Raw genomic sequence first — 20,453 nt, 5'->3', positions numbered from 1 at the left:
GGTCTTGAACTCCTGAGCTCAAGCAATCCTCCCTCCTCGGCCTCCCAGAGTGCTAGGATTACAGGTGTGAGCCACCGAGCCTGGCCAGGACATATCTTTCTCATGTCAGAAGGCATAGGAGTACAAAAGGCTTTGCTAAACCACTCAGTCAAACATAACGCTCTGCTCCAATATGGCATACATCTGCTCACAGTCCATTGGCCCAAGAAAGCCACATGGCCAAATCCCAAATCAATGGGGTAGACACTGTATAATCCTACTACAGGTTAGAAGAGAGTAAATTATTGAGAAAAATAATATAATCTATGCCCTAACTGAAGAAGTATGTTTCTAAATAACCTATGGATCAAGAAAGAAATCATAATGGAAATTAGAAAAAAATTAAATTACTAATTTTAAAAGTCCAATATATTAAAATCCTGGGATGCAGCTAAAGCAGTTCTTAGAGGAAAATTTATACTTAAAGCATACATTAAAAATGAAAGAGTAAAAATTAATGGGATAAACATTCACCTCAAGAAGTGAGAAAAAGAATGTCTCTACAGTGGTTGTGTCTTGGGAGGGGTACTTGCTGGCTGGGGGTTGGAATAGAAAGAGAATTATTTTTCACTGCATATCATTTTTACCTTTTAAATTTCACACTATGTATCTTACAGGTTATTTTTAGGAAAACACAGTATTGAATATGACTTATAAATGCATCCATTTCTTGTATATGTTTGTTTTGAGGGGCTTGAAAGGAAAAAGAGGAAGAGCAAAAACAAGCAAGTTTAGGAATGAGAGGGGAGACATAACCATTGTGCAAAACAGAAAAAGATGAAAAGAATTTTGAACGACTGCAACATACAACTCTATGGCAGCAAATTTTGAGTCATAGAGAAAAGAAATTATTCCCATCAAAATACAAACTATCAAATGTAAAGAAGAAATGAAAAACCAGAATAGATTACTTAACACAGAAGAAATGGGAAAAAATGTTTCAAAATCTATCATTACAAAAAACGGAGCCGGGTAGATTCAGAGATGAATTTTTCTTTCTTTTTTCCTTTTTTCTTTTTCTTTTTCTTTTTTTTTTTTGTAGAGATGAGCTCTTGCCAGTATCCAGGCTGGTCTCAAATTCCTGGCCTCAAGTGATCCTCCTGCCTCAGCCTCCCAAAGTGCTAGGATTACAGGTGTGAGCCACTGCACCTGCCTAGAGATGAATTTTATCTAACTGTTAAAGAATGGATGATTCTGAAGTTATTCACAATATTCCAAGCTATGGGAAAAAATGAAATCCAATTCATTTTACAAAGCCAGTGTAACTTTACAACCAAAGCCCAATAAAAGTAGTACAAAAATAGGGAGAATTATAGACCAATTTCACTAATGAATACATATCTGCAGAAATTTTATATAAAATACCTGCAAATGGAATCTAATGAAAATAGCCTACCAATATATCAAAACAAACCGTGATATAACACAATCAAAAGGCTTTGTTGAGGTGATTCAATATCAGGACATTTCTTAATAAAATCTATGATTTATGTAATGAACTTGCTGATAGTGATCATATCAATAGATGCTAAAAAGGCATTTGATAAAATTCATCTCATTCCTAACAAAAACTCTAAGAAAATAATAATAGCATGAGACAACTTAAATATATCAAAAGGTATTTACTAACAGCAAATATTATCCTACATGATGAAACATGAAAACAATTTCCATTAATATGACTGTTATAATTTGACTGGCAAATTCGAAAATAAGAAAAAAAGCTATCCTTTTTTCCTGATAATATGATTAACTACCTAGAAAACTCAAGAGACTCCAATTTAAAAAAGATATCAGAATTAATAACAATTTGATGATAGGAATAGATTTGAAATAAATATAAAGACCAAGAACTTTCCCTACTAAATATGGAAATGGGGAAAAATATTGCATTTGCACTAGCAACAAAACTAGTGAAATACTTAGATATATATTGAATAAGACACAGGACATATAGAAAGAAAATTATAAAATATAATAACACAAGTGAAGATCTGAATAAATGCAAAGACATACCATGTTTTAGGATATGGAGACAATATTTAACATGTCAATTTTCCACAACATAATACAGGGTGTCCCAAAAGTCACCATCCATAGGGAAAATGGGAAATTGTAGCTAAATGTACCTTTATTTACAAAATATTCATTATAAAATTTTACAAAATTTTTCCTTGAGGAAATGTATGGTGACCTTTGGGACACTCTGAATATATTTAATGCAATTCCACTTAGAGTGCTCATAGAGTTTTTCTAACTTAGATAAAATAATCTTAAATTTTACATAAAGGATAACTGAGATACCATGGAAAAAAAGAATGTCAAATATCAGAACTTATTGATATAGGAATTATTAGATAGAACAGTGAAACGGAACTGAGAATACAGAATTTGTACACATGAGAGGTTAATATATAATAAAGGAGGTATTTGCATTTGATAAATAAAAGATGGGCTACTTTTTAAATGATGTTAATTCAATTGGTTATCCTGCTGAAAGAAAGTAAATTTGGACCTTTATCTTACTTTATGTACACAGATAAATTCCAGATGGGAAAGAAAGATAAATGTAAAAATAAAATAAAGATTTTATAAGATAATTTAGGAGACTACTTGCATTTTTTAGAGATCAAGGAGATGTTTTTAACCAAGACTGGATGCCAAAAGTCATAAAAGAAAAGGTAAATATTTTTGACTAAAAGAATTTTAATATTATAAATGATACCATAAACAAAGTTAATGGACAAATGCTAGTATCTGGAATGCAGATGGTAGTTAGAGTTAATTTCTATCAAGTTAATCTTATAAATTGACAAGAGAAATGCTAAATAATGCAAATATAAATGCTTCTGTTGCATTCCAATGGAAAAATGGGCAACAGATATGAAGAAAAGATTCGCAGAAGAACAGGTCCAAATATCCAACAGCCATAAAAAGGATGCTCAAATTTCTTGGTGACCAGGGCAGAACCACTGTCAGCACCTACCTATAAACTAGGAAAGGTCCGGGCCCCTTCCTCTGCCCTGAATGCAGTCAGGATGCTTGGTTTTGCAAGCCATCTGTGGGCTAGATTTCCGCCCCAACATCCTTTGCACACACTGCACAGTGTAGGCAGTGGCCCAGACTCAGAGAAATGCAAATGGATAATGATATATTGCTTTTTATCCATTAAACTGGCAAAAACAATTAGGAAGCACTATGATACCTGTTGCCAGCAGGGATGTGGGGCGAAATGTGCTCTCATCCATTGCTGGTGGAGTTGTAAAGTGTTCCAACCTTTTTCGGAAGGCAATCTGGCAATATCTATTAAAATTAAAAATGCATATTTCCCTTCACCCCAGAATCCTACTCTTAGGAATCTATTCCATAAAAATAACAGTGCTAATTTGTAAAGACATGTGTGCAAGAATGTTTATTGCAGTATTGTTTGTAGCTGCCAAGAATTGGAAACATGGTAAATGGTCATTAATCAGGGAATGGCTGAAAAATTAAAATATATTACTCTACAGAATATTATATGGCCATTCAATGGAATGAATTATAGCCTTACCAGATGTTTGAGAGAGATTTCCATGAGATACTGGTGAGTGAGAAAAATAAGATGCAATATGATTCCATTATTGTAGAAAAGAACAAAAACCCTCCCTATATATGTTGGTATATATGAAAACATATACATGTATGTGTGTATGATTACAAAGGAAAAAATATATGGACATACTCTAGGTTGTTAATGTCAGGAGAGGAAAAGAGAACAGTTGCCCATAATAAAAACAGCAATTGTGATATGATCCCATTCATGTAAGATTGCGGGAGTGTCTGTGCACAGGTGTGTTTGTGTGTACATACATGTGTACATAAATACATGGAACGACGTTCACCTCATTGTTGCTGGTTAGAACTGTATCTTTCTGTATTATTCCAATTCTTTATAATGGATGTGCATTATTTTTTTTTATCTAGGAAAAAGAGGAAGTTATTTTCACTTTGAAAATAAAACAACAACAAAAAAATAAGTAAACTCCAGACTCATAATACCAACGTGATTGAATAATGCACACATTCTTATTTATTGTTGGTTTGAGGGGGTTTAGCTTGAGAAAGGGATGGAAAAAAATGAACACAGGGAACACCGAGTGCTCTGAAGTATTACCTCCATTGCAAATTATGGGGCAGTTGGGAAAATGGTTAAAGTTGCACATACATTTTTTATAGCACATCTTTTTGATGGCTTTACTGTGTCAGCAGAACTATTTGCTGTTTTTGGTGCACTTAAAAGCTTTGAGTAGAAGTGTGATATTTTGGTATTTGATTTTTTTCCTTATGGCATATGTACTACAGTAATCTGGCTTTGAAATTCCCCACTCTCCTCAGAGGGGCACATTGAGGTGGCAGAAAGGCCAGGCGAGGAGAAAGAACAGTATAAAGTAAACTAGGGGGAGACCTGTCCCATAGCAGAGGGCACTGCCCTGTATTGCTTGCTGCTTTGAAGGTGTATGGTTCTATCCGTTTGAGAAAGTAGTTTCTTCCCTGCTTTTCAGATCGCTAATGAAAATATTAGTAGCATTATGTGATATTACAAATTTTAGATTTGAGAGTAAAATTCATTTGTATGTTTTGAACTTGAAAGAAGAGTGATTTGGACAAGTTTAGAGATCGGTAAACTTGTTGAGCTAGTTTTAAGTTGAGGCTGCTAGTTAGTATAGGTGTGCTTTTACTCCCTTTACAAGCTGAGAAAACGAGGGAAATCTCTCCTGCCCATAAAATGAGGATCCTGAGAGTATGTCTAAGGAGTTGTTGAGAGGCTTAGACGGGCTCACGCGGATAAAGTGATTTAGAGCAGCGCTTGCACTTGGGAAGCATTATCAGTTCGCCTCTTATTATGAATCCTTTCTCATTGGTCAGACCCTGCTGTCTGCTTGAACAGGAAGAACCTTAAAAAAATTGTTTTTGAAATGGCCTATAATATCAGGTATTGTAGTTTAGGATTCTGAGATACTGTCTGAATTACTTTGCATGTAGTACTTCACCCAACACCGTGAACTTGAGGGCACTAAATTCTATTTGATGGCAAAATTCAATTAATGGTTACTTATAGTCAACTTATAAATGAGATTTAGGGATTTTAGGGATTTAGTAGGATGTTAAAATTTTTTTTTTTTTTTAGAGACACAGTCTCTCACTCTGTTGCCCAGGCTGGAGTGCAGTGGCATGATCATAGCTCGGTGTAACCTTGAACCCCTGGACTCAAGCAATCCTCCCACCTCCTTCTTCCAAGTAGTTGGGACTACAGGCATGTGCCACCATGCCGGGCTAATTGTTAAAATTCTTTTGTAGAGACGAGGTCTCACTATGTTGTCCAGGCTGGTCTCAAACTCCCGGGCTCAAGTGATCATCCCATCTCAGCCTCCCAAAGTGCTGGAATTATAGGCATGAGCCATCATGTCTGGCCTAAAAATACTTTCAATTTCTTTCAATAAAAGTGTTTTTACAATAAAATCAGGCATTATTGATGCTCTATTTGAGATAGGACACATAGCAAGTTTAGCTCTGTGGATATCTAGCAGGTTCTATCAAGAATGTCTTTTTCTAATAATTAAGAAAGGAATATTTTTCATTATGATGCCATGAGGATGAATTAAAGGGTTTTGCTCTTAGGTTTGGTGTTTTGTTTCATACTGTTACAATGTCCCACCACCTTTATGACCTCTATAGTTCTGACAGCATAGTGTTGGAATGCCATTACTAACTCTCTGTACCTCCTTCCCCTCCCTCCTAGAGTTTGAGATTAGCTATTTTGACCCACCCCTGGGAGAGCACTCTTGGTGTTGGAAGGTCAGAAGCCCTGAAAAGAAGGCAGGAGAAGGGAAGGCTTCATTCTTCTGCATTAGCTTTGAGCCTGCAAGAGAACCCCCCTGCAGGGCTCCCAGATTTTAAAGGCACCCTGGTGAGTAATGACCTGGTAAGTAATGACCTGGTGAGAAATGCTTCTGCAGAGCAGAGGCAGAAGGACTCTCCTGTCTCCCACCTCATTCCTTGTAATCCTTACTCAAAATAGAAACCAGCTAAATGTGGTGGCTAGCTGGTAGCCTGGATTTTCACTCCTACGGCTAACCTACCTGCCTCACTTTTAGGAATGTTGAGCAAGTCCCAGCCTGTTTGGGCACTGTCTCCTAAAAGGCATTGTCTGGGGACAGATTTGTACCCCTTTCCCAACAACCCCATATGTCCTTGATGCATTTAAGGTATCTGATCTCCCTTTATTCTCCTGATTGTAGAAAGAAGATTGGGAATCATTATTTGAGTTTGAGTTTTCATGCAGTCTGTTCTCTGGGTACCCCTCTGCAGAGTGTCAGAAGCATAAATCTGTCTGTGACTTCCAGGCCAAATGAATAGTCATCCCAAGCATCAGCCATCAGTAGGTGTGGCCTTTGGGGCTTTTCCAAAAGGCAGGACAGGCCTAGTGTGAGAAACAACGTCTCAGGCCATTCTGCTGGATGCTCAATTTCAGGTAATTGACCATTCAGGGGACGTAACTATAGGCTATAGGTATGACATGGCATCCACATAGGAAGAATCAGAATATGGTGTATATTTCATAAGCAGAGAAATTAGCCTGGTGTGTGTCATACATTGGCAGCAGAGTCACACAAGGCATGTCTCTCCAAGTTCTCAAAGCAGGGAGAATACAGGTTCCAAAGCATTGCCAGCTATCCCAGCAATCTAGGTACTCTGATCAAAGTGGATCATTACATGCTAGGGCTGGTTTTTTTCTTCTCGAGCCTTGAAATTCTTCCAGGCAAAACTGGAATAGCCAGGGAATGCTTGCTCCATGGATTGTTGAATCCACTGAATATAAGTTTCTGGCAACAAAAGAACTGGACTAGCAAGCAATTTGAGGTAAGTCTGTGTGGTTAATTTTTTGTTCCCCTCTCAATGAATAACAGATCTGATGCCAAAACAGCTTTGACTATGGAACTGGGCATGTTTTTTCCACCTGACTCAGCATATGTGATAAATAAATCCAATGTGTTTTACTGTTCTAACAGTGTGTGGGGTCACGGGTAACCTTTTCTCAGAGGCAAGCCGTGTTCCCCACTCCCCCCAACTTTGCAGATGAACTCACCAGAGCTCAGAGAGGAAAAGGTGACTTGCTTTTATAACAGTATATGCATTTTTGTTGATGCAGTGGAGCAATTTCTTTAATTTCAGCTAGGTGACCTAGCCATGGTCTTTACTCAGCTGTATCACTCAGATACAGCTGAGTTAAGTTTTCCATTGCTGTACTGGTGGTGTATTCATTACATCTCAATACTCCGATGTAGGTGCCATGGACCTAATGCCATTCATTCACGTAACAAATATCTTGTGAATACCTACTATGTTCCATAATCTCATGACAAAAAGACTCATTTGTAATGTATTTGTGGCTTTTCAACCTTTTTCGGGTGTCCATGTAAATATTGCTGTTTGGCAATTTCTTCTGGGGCTGGAACCGGCAGGTTTTCTCAACTTTATGGTTTTCAAGGGGTGGCTTCCCCAGAAATCGACACTAGAGGGCGCTCAATTGCCAGTAACAAATCTGGGCACTGGCACGTCGGCCACTATTTCGAGACTTTGGTTTTACTCTTTTCAGTAAAGAACAGAAACTCCATCCTTCTCCCAACGGGGCATTGAAAGATGAGACACTCTAATGTGGACTAGACGTTGGTTTCCATTAAGGCTTTCTTTCATAAAATCCAGGCTTTTTATATCCGTGTTGTGTGCGAAATTAAAAAAAAAAAAAAAAAATCCAGGCTTTTGAAATATCCCTGTTAACAGTGAGGAACTTGCTGGTAAGTGCATATTCTGGATGTTACATTCAATCCCATCTTACTGTTATCTAATGCATCCATATCTATAATCATTCCATGATATCGCAAAAGGAAACTCTTGAAAGGGCTGTCTCCTTCCTAAACCTCAAAGGGTTTACAGACCAAGGCTTTCTGTCTTGTCTAATACCCCCTTTTCTCCAACACAGGTAAGTCTTGTCCCCATTTTGGCCCAGGATTATCTGGGTGGGTCACATTCTGTTAAGCTCTGACTCCCCCTAACTCCACCATTCCTTGTCTTCTATTCTTTCCCTTTTTTGTGCCTTTTCAGCACCTACCAGTACTTTCTCTTTCATTTTCCATCTAAGGAGTAGGGAGAAGTTTTTCTCAGGTGCTTACTATGTGTCACTTACTCTTCTTTACGTCACTTAGTTATCACATGTAGAAGCTGGTATGGATAGCCCCATTTTATAGATGGGTAAACTGAGATTCAGGATCAAGTCACCTGCCAGAGGTTGTGTACCTTGTAAGAAGTTGAGCCAGGATTTAGTTCTAAGGTTTTCTGATTTTGCTTTCTTCCGCACCTCCCTACTTACTCAGACTTTCAAACTCTTTAATATTGTCATTGGTGTTTCCAGTCATATTCCTTGTCCTGTGCCTTGGTTTTACCATGTGAAAGTTTATCCAAAATTCAGAATTCACGATCAAAACTAACTAAAGATATTATAAAAATGAGAAACAACCTCAATTCTGATGAAATTGTCCCTCCCACTCTCATTATATCGCAGAATTAAAAAGAAACCAAAACTTGAGATAGGAGTAGCTTTGGTCACTAACTAAAACAGGTTGTCGGGGGCAGGGAGGGCGGCTCATTCCTGTAATCCTAGCACTCAGGGAGGCCAAGGCAGGAGGATAGCTTGAGCCCAGGAGTTTGAGGTTGCTGTGAGCTAGGCTGATGCCAGGGCACTTTACTCAGGGCAACAGAGTGAGACTCTGTCTCAAAAATAAAATAAAATAAAATAAAATACCTATATTTGCCTCTATAGAAAGACCTTCTAGAAACTCTAAGGCCTTGAGAATCACTGTTAATGAACTCACTTGTTTGGACATTTATAATGTCAATATTTTAAGCTTTTCAGGGTAAGGAATTTCTCACTGTTATTTGGTATGAAGCAAGAGGCTAATGTGAATATAGAATCACCTAATTGAAAACTGAATCTCTTCCAAAAGAATGCATTTCTAAAGAAGAAAATAGCCATAGAGATTTCTGGGTTAGTGGGCTTCTGGCATCTATTATGAGTGGAGATTTTTTTTAAAAAAATATTTTTGGCCATGCTAATCTTCTCTGTATCATTCCAATTTTAGTATATGTGCTGCTGAAGCAAGCTCGAGTGGAGATTTTTTTGAAAAACACCTTTATTGAACTATAATTTATATATCATATGATATACCCATTTAAAGTGTATAGTTCAGTGGTTTTCAGTATATTCAGAGATATGTACAGCCATCACCACAATTTTGGAACATTTCATCACCTCAATAAGAAACCCTGTATTGGCCGGGCGCGGTGGCTCACGCCTGTAATCCTAGCACTCTGGGAGGCCGAGGTGGGCGGATCGTTTGAGCTCAGGAGTTCGAGACCAGCCTGAGCAAGAGCGAGACCCCATCTCTACTAAAAATAGAAAGAAATTATATGGACAGCTAAAAATATATATATAGAAAAAATTAGCCGGGCATGGTGGTGCATGCCTGTAATCCCAGCTACTCGGGAGGCTGAGACAGGAGGATCGCTTGAGCTCAGGAGTTTGAGGTTGCTGTGAGCTAGGCTGACGCCAGGGCACTCACTCTAGCCTGGGCAACAGAGTGAGACTCTGTCTCAAAAAAAAAAAAAAAAAAAAAAAGAAACCCTGTATCCTTTAGCTATCACTCTCCTATTCTCACATACCTGGCCCTCCAGGTCTAAGTAACCACTAATCTACTTTCTGTCTCTGTGGATTTCCCTATCCTGGAATTTCATATGAATGGAATCATACAGTACATGGCATTTTGTGACTGGCTTTTTCTTCTTTTTTCTTTTTAGAAACAGGGTCTCACTCTGTCACCCAGGCTGGAGTGCAGTGGTGCAATCATAGCTCACTGCAGCCTCCAGCTCCTGGGCTCAAGCGATCCTCCTGCCTCAGCCTCCCAAAGTGCTGGGATCACAGGCATGAATCACCTCACCTGGCTGTGACTGGCTTCTTTCACTTAGCATAACGTTTGTTTTCAAGATTCATCCATGTTGTAGCATGTATCAGTGCTTTATTCTTTTCTATGGTTGAATAATATTATAATATTATATGGTTATACCACCTTTTGTTTATCCATTTATGTGTTGATGGAAATTTGGGTTGTTTCCATCTTTTGGATATTATGAATAACACTGCTATGAACAGTCATGTACAAGTTTCTTTGTGGACATATGCTTTCATTTCTCTGGGATATATACCTAGCACTGGAATTGCTGGGTCATATGGTAACTCTATGTTTAATCATTTGCAGAAGTGCCAGCCTTTTTCCAAAACAGATGGACCATTTTATAATCTCATCATCAGTGTATAAGGGTTCTGGTTTCCCCACATCCTTGACAACACTTGTTGTTAACTGACTTTTTGATTCTAGCCATCCTAATAGTGTGGAGTAGAGATTTTATCTTTTAATAGGGAGGGATTTGTGCCACTAGATTTAGTTATTTATGCTTTTATTTATTCTTTCAGCTACCAATTATTTTAACTGTCTGCTAGGCCTTGGGCCAGGCTGCAGAGATTTCATGGTGCCATTCCTGGCCTCCACACCTTGTGGGGTAGGGAAACAGAAAATGAGATATACCAAAATACAAGTATTTTAATAAAGCTATGGCTAAAACTCTGCGAAAGCCCAAAGTAGCAAGTGACTCACTTGAGATCCATTTAATCCAAATAGGTTTAAATCAAGCTGCTAAATGGGTAGGATTAAAATATTTAATACCAGCTTCATAAAAAAGCCTTTCTAGAAACATGGCAGCTTTTAGAGTTGCTGTTAGCTTTCTGAGTGTTTGTGTCTAGAACATAGCCCTGATTTTCAGAATTGTCATTGAGTTCCCACTGTTACAATATAGCAACTATATGAAATTTTCCTTTGTTGTACAGGGATAAAATAAGTTGTATCATCATTTGATTAGTGAGAACTGAGAACATGTGATGACTTTGGGAATCCAGGTACTGAAAATAAATTTCCTTTGCTGCCTAGGTCTTTAAAAGTCCCATTTTATTGGATTTTTGCTTTTCCCCTTACCAGAACCAATTACTTCCGTTTTGTTCCTTCTCCCAGCAGTCCTACCTCATTGATTTCCCCTTGCTTCATTTCTCTACTCATTATTTTCTTTGGGATTCTAGACCCTCTGGGCTCCAGAACCCAAATGCTGCACTGAAAAAGTTGTCCTCAGGCTGGCTGCCCCTGTGGGCTCAGATGCATTTAAAATGCACTGGGCCCTTTCTGGACTTTAGAAACATTTTCCTCTGGAGTAGAATAAACATGGAGTTGAGGTCCTTTTGCAGCTATGCAGGCCAGAGTTCATTGCCTGGGGCTGCCAGGGAATAGCAAACACCTGCTTTAATTCCACAGGCCTCCATCTCTCTCTTTGCCAGAGTGGGGGACATTTTAGGTCCTATGGCGTCCGTCCACCTCTCCTGCTGTGGACACCTATTTTTATATGGTGGTGTAAATATCTGCAGAATGAGACTTAATATGCCCTCCTGTGCTTGGCTTGTAGATGTCTCCTGGATGATTCCTGCCTAATGACAGAGTAGAAGCCTGAGGTCATGTAATTGGTGTGAGTGAGGGAAACAGGTGCTTGGGAGTGTCACCACACTTAAAGCAACACCGTAGAAAGCCCTTTTGGGGGGCCTTCAGGGCAGCCACCTTTGCAGATGAAAAGAAGCTTCTCTACCCAGGAAGTGGCCAAGGGGCTCAATTTTCTGTCTTCACATGTGTGTCTATAGTCTTGGGGGAGTTTTGTTCACGTATGTCTTGGTCCGTCTCCCTGGTGGTGATGGGGGACAGGTTTTTCCCTGTTTCATTCTGTTCCTCTCTGCGGGAGGCCTGGCCAGTTGCTTTGACTTGGGGCCCAGAAGCTACCAGGATTTTAAATATGGTGTCCACGTGGGTAGGCTGAGGGAGGACTTGGCAGGTAGAGGAGGGTGTAAGAGAGAGGAGTTAGCCACCTTGAAAAAATAGACACCGTGAGAACTCTGCAGCCAGAGGCTCTATCAGGAGGAGGAACCCTAGGCCCACTTTGAGATAGTCTGGCATTAGTGAGAGAGAAAAGGGCCGGGCCTGTCCTAGAGGCGTCTGTGATTACTCTGTGTGATTTGAGTGGAGAAAGTTCCTGCATAAAAATATCCCATCTACTGTCTTTCCTGGTGCCTGAGATTCTAATCAAGCCACTGCTGATTCGAGGCCAGCCTGAGCAACTTCGCCAGAGAGACTCCCCTCTCTCCAAAAAAAAAAAAAAAAAGAAAGAAAAAGCAACTACTGAGAAGGGAAACTCCTTGAAGCCCATTCAGACCATGACTTTGGGGAAAGGGAGGGATTAGCTGGAGGGGATTCGGAAGAGGCCGCCCTGGAAGGTGGAGTCCACAGAGAAAGGAGAAGCTGGCCCTGGTGGAGGTGGGGTTGGGTCGAGAGAGAATCCCAGCCTCTCAGCCTATGTCAACCACCATCCCCCCAGGGGAGAGATTTATACCAACACTGGAGAAAGGTGGAGGGGTGGAGGATAGCGGTCTTCTAGTGAGGCCAGCCCTCTCCCTCCACAGAAAGTCCGGGTGCTTCAGTGGCCTCCAGCCCTCAGGCCTTAGCCTTGACTTCATGTTTCTCCAGGCAGGTGGAGCGGACTGACATCCATCCTCAGGAGCATCGCCCTGGGTGCCTCCCTTGTCCCTCAAGCCCACAGCATGTCAGGCACCGAGTCCAGCAGGTTCCACTTCCTTAGAGGTCCCTGGTTCTGACCTGTGTCTTCACTCTCCTGCCTAAGCCTGGGCTGCCGCCGCCTTCTAGCAGGTTCCCAGGCCTCTAGCTCAGCCTCCTCCAATCCATGGTGATGCTGCTGCTGAAATGAACCTTCTAAAAAGGCAAATCTCTTCATTTTCCCTCCTAAAATCTTCCAGGGTTGCCTGATTGCCTCCTGAATGAAAGGCCACATTTTTTAGGACTGGCGCCCCTCCCGCCTCTGCAGCATTTTCTGCCTCACTCATCTCCCTGCGTAAACTACCTGCCTACCAGAAGGATCCTCTGAAATCATGATGCCTTCTCCCACTTCCCCAAAGGTGCTGCATCTCTGTAGGGACATCCTTTCCTCCTCCAGGTCATTTGGGACTCAGCTCAGGCATCACCTCTTCCAAGAAGGCAACCCTGACCTTCCAGCTGGGTTGGTGCTCTTCCCCCTCCTGGCTCTGCACTGTGCCTGCCCGCTGCCCCCTTTCAAATCTGATCCCTTTTAAAGGTGGGGATTGGCTTAGGTCTTTCTGTACCCCGAGGCCCAGCACTAGAGAATCTACAAATATTTGCTCTCTGAATTAGCTGTTGCTAGGTTATATTTTTGGTTTGGAAGGCCTTTTACCCCTGGCTCATTTCTAGGATCTCTCCAAGCAAGGCTCGAAGTAAATGTGACCTTCTCCACGAAGCCTTTCCCTCTCCCAATGTTAGAACTACTCATTCCCTCCACTGAGGTTCCTTGACATACATCACTCACTTCTCCTTTGTTTTGTTTAAATTTATGAAAATCTTGATACCTTGAAACCTTGAAAACCCAAAGGCATGAACGCACTCAACAAACACCCAAGGATGCATCCACTGGGATATGGGAACTGGGCCAGGAAGAGAAGAGCGGCTGGGCAGGCTGCTGTTCCCTTCTAAGTCTCAGCAAGTAATTGCTCTGCTTGTTCGTGGGGTGGGCCTACTATCTTTATTCTCTCTCCAGATGGATGGAAATTGCTTTTTGAGGGTTGTTTCCATGTCTGGTTTATTTTTATTTTGCCACCTGTGCCCAGCACAATGGTTTCCTCAGAGAAAGCCTCCAGTGAATGAGTGAGTGAATGAATGAACTAAGTTAGTGGGAAGCAGCGAGCATTGTTTCTATTTGACTCTAATCTGAAATATGAGGTTTCGTAGGGCTGGTCTTGGGAGCATCTCCCGTAGCCAGAACTGGCGTGTGTGTGTGTGTGTGTGTGTGTGTGTGTGCATGTGTGCGTGCGTACACGTGCTTTGAGATACTGTGAAGGTCGAAAGAACTCCTCAGCCCACATTCCTGCAGGAAGAAAGAAAACCAGACTACAGTTTTGATGCCCCACCCCACCCCCCTTTTGCAAAGAATCCTTCTTCAGTTCAGTGCCTAGAACACACCAGAGCTGGTTCTGGATCTCAGGAAAGCAGCCATGGCCAACCAGCCCTTGAGGCCATGACTGGTTGTTCTGGGGCTGAATGGAGGGATTGAGAGTGAACTTGTCCTTGTTTTAATCCCCACAGGATTTAAAACTCCTTCAGCTCCCAGAGCCCTCTAGGAACTGCATTTATCTTGGATGGATTTTGTGGCACACTTCCTCTTTCAAATGAACTCTTTGGCTGTTTGGAAGGCCCATGTCTTCTTCCTTTACTTCTCTCTCATGTTTAGATGTGTCTTTAAAAATTCAGCCGGAAGGATCAGCACTTGCTACAGAAATGCTATTCTTTCCTGCTTCTGAATTGGGCTCTCCTCATGGCTTTGTCTCATTGTCTGCTGAAATAGCCTTCAAACTTTTTTTAAGATTAAAGAGAGATGGGTGCTCCTTGTGGTTTAGGTTGTTGGGTCCTTTATTGCACCCAATGTTCCTTCGGATGGGTGGCATTCAACACATACTAGAGCTGGGCCAGGAAGTTTTGCTAACTGACATCAAGGCTGAATTTGAAAAGGCTACACAGGGCGAATGAACATGATCTAGAGTGGCTCCCATACTTCTTTCCCTGGTCACACACACAGTCTAGGGTAATGCTGTACAATAAAAACACAACATGAGCCACATGTGTAATTTAAAATTTCCTAGTAGCCACTAAAAAAAGTAAAAAGAAACAGATGGAATTAATTTTAATAACATTTTATTTAGCCCAGTAAATCTAAAATATTATCATTTCAACATGTGATCAATATAAAAATTATTAATGACATATTTTACTGATTTTTTGTACTAAGTCTATGAAATCTGGTGCATATTTTGCACTTATAGCACATCTCAACTGGGGGCTAGCATAGTTCATGTCAGTAGTCACCTGTGGCTTATGGTTCCCTTATGAACAGTGACGCTCAACACTCTCCAGAAGAGATGGGAAAGTGGTAATTCTGGGTCCATTCTGCCCTCCAAATTAAGCTGCCTAACTAGCTAAATCAAGATGAAAGAGGCCCAGTGCGGTGGCTCATGCTTGTAATCCTAGCATTCTGGGAGGCTGAGGTGGGAGGAGGATCACTCGAAATTAAGAGTTCGAGACCAGCCTCAGCAAGAGTAAGATCCCAGCTCAACTAAAAATAGAAAAAAATTAGCTGGGCAACTAAAAAGAGAAAAAAAAATTAGGTAGGCCCCGTGGTGGGTACCTGTAGTCCCAGCTTCTTGGGAGGCTGAGGCAGGAGGCTCACTTGAGCCCAGCAGTTTGAGGTTGCTGTGAGCTTGGGTGACACCACAGCAGCACTCTACTCAGGGCAACAGAGTGAGACTCTGCTTCAAAAAAAAAAAAAGGAAAAGAAAGAATACAGAGTGTTAGAAATAGGGTTTTAAAAGTGTTTTGATATCACAATCAGCAAGAGAACTTTTTTAGGTTTACAAAGTTATATGACCCCTCACTGAAACCTTTCTATTTATCATTTTATTCTCATCAAAGTTGTTCATTTGCTCATTATACTTGGATGAATGAATTTAAAAAACTAAACATGGATAATTTCACTTTCTGTTGTATGCTTTTATTCAGATTCTCTATATCTCTTATGCCATCAGAAAAGAATTAAGTCTCTCTATAAAAAATAATCAGCATGTACTGAGAGCTTGCTATGTGTCAGACATTTGATGTGTAGTACCTTATTTAATCCTGGCAAGCAAACTTGCCTAAGATAACTCAGCTGGTAAGTGGTGGACTTAGGCAAGTGGAATCTAGAATCCACACTCCTGACCATATATACAGCACTGTTAAATTTTAAAATTTAACATTCTCCAAAACTCTGTTCCAGGGTTCTATCTTCTTTAAACATATCTACTCTATATTCTTTTACTTTTGAGCATTTCGGCAAAAAAAAAATCTGTGTCTTTTTGACTTATGATGTAAAAACGAAAGTTAAAATAATAATAACCCTTTTATGTCCCAGAATTGATAAAAGGTGAATTCACAATAATTCTGTATATTTAAAAGTCATGGCCGGGCGCGGTGGCTCACGCCTGTAATCCTAGCACTCCGGGAGGCGGAGGCGGGCAGATTGTTTGAGCTCAGGAGTTCAAGACCAGCCTGAGCAAGAGCAAGACCCCGTCTCTACTAAAAATAGAAATGATCTGGACAACTAAAAATATATATAAAAAAAAATTAGCTGGGCATAGTGGTGCATGCCTGTAATCCCAGCTACTCGGGAGGCTGAGGCAGAAGGATTGCTTGAGCCCAGGAGTTTGAGGTTGCTGTGAGCTAGGCTGACGCCACAGCACTCTAGCCCGGGCAACAGAGCAAGACTCTGTCTCCAAAAAAAAAAATAAATAAATAAAATAAATAAATAAATAAATAAAAGTCATGACTATATTGACGGAGTTAAAATGACAATATGTTGGGTTATGAAAAGCAAGGCTATCTTCCTTTTATGTGCTGTCTTTAATTCACTATTTTTCAATTTAATCATTGCAAAATGTAACAAATATTTAAGTTCTAGATTAAAATTTCTCAGAGTGAAGATAGATCTGATCTACCATTTTCAAGTACACCAAGTAAATTAGGGATTATGCTGGTTTTCGCATCCAGGCCTTAACACAATAAATGATATGTACATGCTCAGAGTACATATTTTTCTTTACTATGTGATATAAATTTGTTTTTCCTTTATTCTGGCATTAAATTGTAAATCTTGTTCAGGGCAGGCTCTTCATTGCTTACTTCCTTTATTAGACTGCATATATTAAAATATGTTGTCTTCCAATCTGAATTGCTGTGCCTTTGATATCTCAAAGAGGTTAGTGGGAGTTCTACTGATACTTCAAACTCATACTTCTTCTTGTCAGAATATAGCTTGCTTTTTAATGATGTCAAGGTCCACCCACAGGCAAAGTACTAGCTTTTGAACCAATCTCTTGACAAATTAATAAAGAAGGGATTTTTCAAACTTTAATTTGGAAAAGGAGATAACTTTTTCAAACTGTAACCTCTGCCAAGATGCTATGCAAAGAATTTACAAAGGAATCTGTAGAACTTGACACTGCTATTAGCTAGGTGGAGAGAAAGAGTTAAAAATTTCAAGTCTACTACAAACATACTGATTCAGCCGTCTTCTGTTCATTGGTAACTCTAATAGTGAATGGAGTTGAACTCTGAAAGTTCTGGAACGTTTTATTTTTTTATTTTCATTGTATTCATTGCCTTGAGAGGAGCCAAAGGAAGTGAGAGGGCACAGCTTTGAAGAAATGGCAATTTGGCATCTCCTCTCCCCCTTTCCACCCCTCCCCCACTATCGTAGCTATTTGACCTGATTAAACAGCTTTGGAATGGTAGCTAGACTTCTGTATGCTAACGAGGCCCCTTTCCTATTCGTGATTTAATGCGATTTCATCCAACCCGAGCTTCCCAGCGCCCAGTGGAAGCCTGACTTCGCAGAAGTCTCCCAATTTTGTCAGGGGTTCGTCAGGGAAGAGTTCACACTGACTTGAAGCGAACATCGACTCTCTCGACGCCTGGGGTCACTTCGGAATATTCATTAGCAAATTCTTTTTCACCTTCGAAGTAGTGAAAGGTGACGCCAGAATCGCGTGTTGCCACTCCCGGAAAGGGACTCTGGCAACACCCAGACTAGGTTCTACAACTTCTGCCTAGTTACTTGCTTTCCTAGCAGCATTTCAAAGGTTGCCTTAATCTTCCCTACCCCTAAGACTAAAGGTCAGAGCTCCAGGTCCCACTTAGCTCTCCAGCCGGCCGGAATCGGATCATTTCGGAAGTTTGTGGTGCAGAGGGGAGAACAGAAGGGGTGGTAGTGGGGAACCGCGCAAAGTGACCACTGCGCATTACGTAAGGAAAGCCCTGGCTGCAGGAGGGAGCGAGCCTGACATTGAGACATTCCAGGGGGAGGGGAGTTGCTGTCCTGGAGTCGCCAGGAACAGAGGCGGCAGTTCCAAGAAACGAGAGAGGAAGGTGGCCGAGATAAAGAAAACACTTCGGGAATAAGAATATTAAAAAGCCGCAGGACCCAGAGCATTAGCAAACGGCAGGACACGTGTAGTAATGTGTTAGACAAAACGGCAGCCTTCCAACTTTTGCACTGGAACACGGGGATTTACCCTTTGGGGGATTAAAAGCGTTGATACGCAAAGCCAAAAGCTAATGAATGGGATTCAGTGGTTTGCTGGCAATATTTAAATATTTCTGTCCAGGAGAGCGAACTCTCTGCAGTAATTTAGAAAAGTAGGGACTTAAACCAAACTACAATACTCTCCCATCCGTCTCCACTTTCCCCAATCCGAAAAGGAGCTGCTAGCGTGGTACTGCCCCTTTAAGACCTGCTTGCTCTCGGGCTCTACAAAAGGGAGTGACCTCTGGGCTTTGACAGCTCCCCTAATAACTACCAGCGCGCAGGCCCCGCCCACTTGGCGACCAGCCGCGCCGATTGGCCAGCGGGCCGGTATCCCGTGCTCTGATTGGCCCGCCGCTTCCCCTGAGCGAACCTTTAGAACTCTGAGACAGACAATATTCTGTTACATTGTAGCAAAATGGCGACTGTCATTCACAACCCCCTGAAAGCGTAAGTAAGACTAAAAAATGTACATATTCCGCGTGGTTTCAATATGAAAAAAAAGGCGCCTTCTGCGTGCCGAGCGCTGCCAGTGCACTGCGCTTGCAGGCGCCTCCAGCCGCGGCGGGGCTTCTCTCTTCTTTCAGCTCTTACTTCTTCATCTTCTTTTTTTTTTTTTTTCCCCTCAACGCGCAGAAATGTCAGGAGATGCAATTAACAAGAAGAAAATTGTTACATTTGTGTTGTGCTAAATTGGCGGACCGAGAGCTAGAGAGTGAGAGCGAGGGGTTGCCGGAGGAGAAGCCAGGCGCTGGAGCGCTCTGCAGCCGGGGGGTCGTGGGCGGCTCGGGGACTGCACGGTCCCTGGAGTCCCCCGCCTCGCCGGGCGGCGAGCGCGGCGCGGGGGGCGGCCGAGCTGGGGGCAAGCGCCGGGTAGGGGCCGCCTCGGTGCACTTGGCCGAGCCCCGCGCCCCCAGAGCCCGCGTTCCCCGCCCAGCGGCTTGGTCCGCCGGGTCCAGCGGACGGACCGCGGCGGCTCCGGAGTTTGCAGGGCGCTTTCCGCCTTCCGATCGCTCGCGGGGAGTTTGTGCAAACCTTCCGGAGTTGGGAGGACCGCGGGGGGAGCTGCGGGTCCCGGGAGTCCTGGGGCCCAGGTGGTTGCCCGGGGCTTTCCCCCGCAGCCCCCGGTCTTGAAGGCGCTCCGGGCGGTCGTCGGTGTGTCTGCGTGTGTGTTTGTGAGCGAACTGGCTGTAGTAAATTAACGACTCGGGTTTACTTGGGGTTGATTTGGAGACAGGGAAGCTGCAGGTCTTATGAATGGTGCTCTCGCCACCTCTGGGTGAAAAGCCGAGGCGGGCGGAGAGGCGGTTTGAGTCTGGGCTGCTTCTGCTCCCGGCCCGAGCGAGGGGCAGGTGCCTCTGGGCGCCTCGGGGAGACTTTGAGTGGTTGCCCAGATCCGGGACGGAGGGGGGCGGGCTGAGCGAGCACTCGCGGGGGCCAGTCCCCGGGTCCGACGGCCAATTCCTGCCTGCCTTCCTTCCTCCTCCTTTTCATCTGGCTTCCTTCCTTCCTTCCTTCCAGTCGGTGGAACTGTTAAGCCGCCAAGTCCGCTCGCGATCGCGGAGCGGGGGGTGGCCTCGAAAAACTAGTGTGGCTCTAAAAGGGGTGCTGTTGGCAGTGATGTTGGCAGAGGGTGGCCCCTCTGTATCGCGGCGCGACGTGGGCTCGGGGTCCGCGTCCCTTGGACCAGGACTTCCCCGCCCGGCTGGAAGCCGCGGGCGAGGGGAGAGGGAGGTGCGGGGCGGGGGAGTCTTTCGTGCTGAATTCTCGCTGGTGCGTGGCCGATGTCGACCCCGGTTCTTTTAACTCCGCGCGTCCGCGTCCTCACCCCGGGCTCCTTCTGGAGTTGAAAACCAGGTTCGCTCCGGGGGACGGCAGGGGGGTTCCTGCCGCGCAGCGAGAAGCGGACGTTTTTGCACCAGTTCATCTCCCACCAGTACTAAGGCACAGGGGTGGGAATGGCCCAGGTTTTGGAGTACACGCATATTAAAGCTGCCGTTAAGAGGACATTGGAAGCTGAGGCTGATCCGAGAGGAGCT

The 20,453-nt window shown here is 42.7% G+C and overlaps 1 pseudogene; it reads right to left on the bottom strand.

Moving 5' to 3' along the window:
• Window positions 1-9,145: 9,145 nt before the first annotated feature.
• LOC138381097 (U6 spliceosomal RNA) lies at window positions 9,146-9,235 on the bottom strand (annotated as a pseudogene).
• Window positions 9,236-20,453: the final 11,218 nt, after the last annotated feature.

This window comes from Eulemur rufifrons, chromosome 2 (assembly GCF_041146395.1).
Source record: "Eulemur rufifrons isolate Redbay chromosome 2, OSU_ERuf_1, whole genome shotgun sequence".
Lineage (NCBI taxonomy): Eukaryota > Metazoa > Chordata > Mammalia > Primates > Lemuridae > Eulemur > Eulemur rufifrons.
This window is presented reverse-complemented; position numbering and strand designations above follow the sequence as displayed.